Raw genomic sequence first — 5,129 nt, forward strand, 5'->3', positions numbered from 1 at the left:
TGGAGAGGATGTGGAGAAATAGGAACTTTTACACTGTTGGTGGGACTGTAAACTAGTTTAACCATTGTGGAAAACAGTGTGGCAATTCCTCAAGGATCTAGAACTAGAAATACCATTTGACCCAGCCATCCCATTACTAGGTAGATACCCAAAGGATTATAAATCATGCTGCTATAAAGACACATGCACATGTATGTTTATTGTGGCACTATTCACAATAGCAAGGACTTGGAACCAACCTGAATGTCCATCAATGATAGACTGGATTAAGAAAATGTGGCACATATACACCATGGAATACTATGCCGCCATTAAAAAGGATGACTTCATGTCCTTTGTAGGTACATGGATGAAGCTGGAAACCATCATTCTGAGCAAACTATCACAAGGACAGAAAACCAAACACCACATGTTCTCACTCATAGGTGGGAACTGAACAACGAGAACACTTGGACACAGGGTGGAGAACACCACACACCGGGGCCTGTCGTGGGGTGGGGGTGGGGGGGGAGGGATAGCATTAGGAGACATACCTAATGTAAATGACAAGTTAGCGGGTGCAGCACACCAACATGGCATATGTATACATATGTAACAAACCTGCACATTGTGCACATGTACCCTAGAACTTAAAGTATAATAATAAAAAAAGAGTATGACTTGTCAATTATTTAGAGACAAGGAAATAAAACCAGAGAGCAAACTTAAAAAGTTGATAGTGGTTACTCCATGAGAACTGATAAACTGGGACGCATAACAGGGCTGATTTTCATAGCAAGCCTTTTAGAACTCTGTCTAAATTTTACGCATGCGGTATATAGCCCAGTAAAGCCAGTGGTTACCACACTGGACGGCACAGGTAGAAGGAGAAATAAATAACAAACTAATTTACACAACTAGTTAATTATAAATGTAAGTGCTCTGAAAGAGAAGTCAGGCACTATGAAAAAATAAAACTGGGAAATGTCACATAATCTAAGGGTCAGCTAAGATTTCTGAGATATTGGCATCTGTGCTAAAAACAGAAGCTATATTTGATGAATATCTTTTTTAAAATGTAATGCAATTGGAGCAAGGGACTTTCCTGCTCAAAACCCATCCAAGGCTTCTCATCACTGTTAGGATAAAGTCCAAGCTCCTCAATGTGGCCTACAGGCTCCCATGTGATCCAGCCTTTCCTGCTCCCAGCACTGCCTCCCCTCACTCATGGCTTGCATGATGTTCCAATAACATTGCTGTCCTCCAATAGCTGGAAAGTGCCAAACTCTTCCTGCCTCAAGGCCTTTGCACATGCTGTTCCTTTTGCTAGAAATGTTCCCCATACCAACTTTTCATCGCATCTGACTTCTCTTGTAGCACTTGCAACAATAATAATTAATTGTGTGAGTTCATTTGCTATCTACCTCTTCCACCTGTGCTGTCCAATATGGTAGCTGCCAGCTCCACCGGGCTATGCAAATTTAAATTAACATGAAATCATGTGAAAAATTCAGTTCTTCAGCAGCACTAGCCCCATTTCCAGTGATCCATAGTCACAAGGCTGTATTGGACAATGCAAAGAACACTGAGTCTCTGGATAGCACTGCTCCAGACTGCAGACTCCACAAGGGCTCCTCCTAGATCTAGCCTGAGTGCCTAGGACTATGTCTAGCACTTTGAAAGTGCACCCTAAATAATTGTTGAATAAATAAATTTATTCTTCCATTTAGGGTAAGGCCACTGCCCTGTCTGAAAGGACATTTATATTTGGCCTACCTTCGTATCTTAAGCCTTTCAATAATGCCTATTTGTATATAATCCCAATGGCAAAATCCACATCAAAGAAAATTAAAATTTAGGTAGCAAAATAAATACTCATGGGACCATTTAGGTCATAATAGTGGACTTTAGAGACTCATGAAGGCAAAGGGTTCCATTTCACCTCAGGTATCATTCTTAGAAATAGGTTCCCCATTTGTCCTACAAACCAATTAGCATTAACCTGGAAGATGTGTATTTTCAGAGTCCATATAGATTTAAAGCATCTTAAAGTATCCTTTGACTGTGCCAAGTGAAGTCACTTTGGGCATTGTGGATTATAAAGCCAATTTAGATGTCGTATTTAGCATTATACACAAAGAAAGATATTAAATAGGTACAATTTTCTTTTAAGAGGATTATTATCAGGTTTTCAAAGGAGCACAAGCACCTCATTAATAGTTAATGTGTTCATTGGGTTCCAACAAATTCAACAACCCAGAGATGCATTCAAATATATTTATTTAAGCATTCTGGAGGTTTTCAAAAAAATAAAATCAGATCTTTCAAGACAACAGTAAAATCACTATCTTTCTTTCCCCAGCATGCTGACTGTGGGAGAATCTCCTTGCCAGTGTCACTGTCCATTCCAAAAACAAAAAAACAAAAACGGTTTCTGCCCTCAGGCCCTTTGTCTCCCCTACCCACCCACACATCTGCTCCACTTCAAGCCTGGATTCCAGGAGGTCCCTGGAAACAAAGAAAATATCCCTGAGGCTTAAAAAAGAAAAGAAAAGAAAAAGAGTGTGAGGAAGCAGGGCTCTCTGGCTCTTTTCAGTGATGGAAATTTAGCTTCTCCTTCTCTTTATCTGTATCTCTTCCCTCTTGGTTCTCCCACTCTCTAGAACAAAACAACCAGCAGGCGGGCCTGCGGCATTCCAAGAGCAGACACTGGCAGGAACAAAGGTTACAGAAGCGAGTGACTCTAAGAATCAAGCAAGACATGGAATGGCAGAAAATTAAATTCTGAGTCCCTAAAAGACATGATGCAAAGATGACCTCCTCTCCCAAGGACATGTCCTCATCCCGCGTTGACTGTATGTGTCCATTTCAGGAAAAGCAAATAATGGAGAATCTGCTTGGATGATACTTAGACCTGGGACAACTGAAAGGAGTTGCACTTATACAACTCGATGCAGCAGAGTCCCCTGGGAGGAGCCCCAGTCACATGGGGAGAGACAGTCACAGCTGTAATAAATAATGGCTAACATGTATCAAGCACTGGCTGAGTCCTCAGCATACATTACATTACAGAATTCAATGTGCACCTCAATGTTCTGGGGGCGTATTTTATAGGAGAACTGTGGCACAAAGAGGGTAAGTGTCTTACTAACTGTGTGGCTCATCTGCAAAGCAGGGGTTGTCTGACCCCATGGGGTTGCCACAAGTATTCAATTAGTTTTATTTTACAATTAGAACAGTGGCAGGCTGAAGAAGTAAAATGTACAAGTATTTGTTATGCAAAAACAAGTTGTAAATCTCCATCTTACAGATAAGAAAATGCATTCTAGTTTTGGTTCTGTTGCTGACAAACTATGGGACTTCAGGAAAGGTGGTGAAGCTCTTGGGTCTTGATTGCCTCTTAAAATCCTCAGCGTTTGTACTCAATGATTATTTGGATCCTTTTTCAGCTCCAAGCTTCTTCTGATGAACAGAACATAATTTCTTTGTAGCTTTTTCTTCACCTAACTCCCCTTGTGCTCATAATCTAGGGATCTTAACAGGTAGGGAGAGGGGGAGTTTGTAAAGGACCAGGGGCATTTGGTGTTGTCTTGATGACAAGGGGGCCATACTGCATTTGGTAGGAGAGTGAAAGGATGCTTAGTGTTCAGCAATGCTTGCTGCAGTCCCACCCAAGATGCGAATGGCTCTCCTGTAGAAAAATACAGTCAGCTTCAGAATGCTGGTAGAAATCATGATGTAACTCACAGAAATGCAAAGGGAAGGTTTTCTGTCAAAGTTGTGGAGCTACCCAGCCATGGAACCATGCAAACTGTGGCCAGACCGCTCTGCTTCCATATTCTCATGCAGCTAAACAGTCACACAATTAGGCAGCTATGCAACCACACAGCTGGATGTCCATGGAGCCATGCCCCAAATCCCACAGTTTTGAAACCAAGCAATAGCCTATCACATTCTTCAAATGCAAGACAGATACCAAAGTAAGTGTGTTCCTAGCTTGTTAATCTCAGAAAACAGTAATGGCAAGCCTTTTTAGGGGACGGGTAATGAGCAAGACCTAATTCCTGACCCCAAGAAACACTCATTCCCGGGGAAGGGCAGACCTGTGCACACGTGCACGAGGCTGACCATACAGCAGTGGAAATAGTGATGAGAAGAAAAGGCGTATGGGGAAAACAGAGATTCATTCCACTTGGGGAGGGCCTAGGGAGGCTTTGCAGAGGGGGTGGCTTTTGGGTTAGATTTGTACAGTGAGTAAGTGAGGGTAAAATGTTCCATCGGAAGAAGCTGCAAGACTAAAGACACAGAGAAGGAAGGAAAGGGCAGGCCTAGTAAGGACTCAATAGTGTGGAATTGGCAGAAATAGAAGGCTCAGACCTGATGGCTGAAGGCCTGGAATGCCATGCCAAGAATTCCATCATTTGTCTAGTAGGAAATAGTGGTCATGAAACATTATTGGGCACAAGAGTGACACAATCACATCCATCCTCCAGAAAGACTCTTTGGCAGGAATGTGAAAAATGAACTGAAGAAAAGTCAGAAGTAAATGAGAGGTTTAGAGGTTCCAGCAGGGACACACAATCCTCTCTCTGCTTCCACTGACACTGGAATAAAGCCCAAACCCCTGCCCATCACTCACAAGGCCCTAAATAGTCTACATCCGTACAGACGTCCTCTCCTACCCGACATCCCCCCCACCGCCAGTTTCCCCAGTTACCTTCACCTCACTCTGGGCCTCAAACACATCAAGCTCATTCCTGTCTCAGGGCCTTTGCACTGCTGGGGGCTCTTCCTGGAGCACTCTATCCCGTAATGCTCACAAGGCAGTTCCTGCTCTTCACTCATAAGTTAGCTCCTTCCTCAAAGACCCCTTCCCTCACCACCCAATCTGCTTCCCCATATCCAGTCATTCTCTATTTTATTATCTTGGTTTTCTTCACGGTGCTTACCAATGTTTGAAATTGCCTTGGTTATTTCTTTCTCTACCCATCACCATTAGCTCAAACCCAAATGTAAGCTCTGAGAGAAGAATCTTGGTCTTGTCCACTGCTCGAGCCCCAGCATCTAAAACAGCACTCATTCCAGAGTGGGTTCTGAAGAATATTTGTGGTAGGGAAGGAAGGAAGGAAGGAAGGAAGGGAGGGAGGGAG

The 5,129-nt window shown here is 42.9% G+C and overlaps 1 protein-coding gene and 1 long non-coding RNA gene across 3 annotated transcripts in view; one reads left to right on the forward strand and one right to left on the reverse strand.

The window, feature by feature from the left end:
* Window positions 1–5,129, reverse strand: part of BAALC (BAALC binder of MAP3K1 and KLF4) — an 85,069-nt gene that overhangs the window by 55,542 nt on the left and 24,398 nt on the right. The gene's annotated exons all lie outside the window — the stretch shown is intronic.
* LOC108520215 (uncharacterized) overlaps window positions 1–5,129 on the forward strand; it is a 19,997-nt gene that overhangs the window by 6,770 nt on the left and 8,098 nt on the right. The window contains exon 2 of the long non-coding RNA XR_001882860.1: window positions 2,643–3,114. This is a non-coding gene — a long non-coding RNA (uncharacterized LOC108520215). The remainder of the gene's footprint in view (window positions 1–2,642; window positions 3,115–5,129) is intronic.

The sequence above is a fragment of the Rhinopithecus bieti genome, unplaced genomic scaffold (assembly GCF_001698545.2).
Source record: "Rhinopithecus bieti isolate Rb0 unplaced genomic scaffold, ASM169854v2 scaffold_47952, whole genome shotgun sequence".
NCBI lineage: Eukaryota > Metazoa > Chordata > Mammalia > Primates > Cercopithecidae > Rhinopithecus > Rhinopithecus bieti.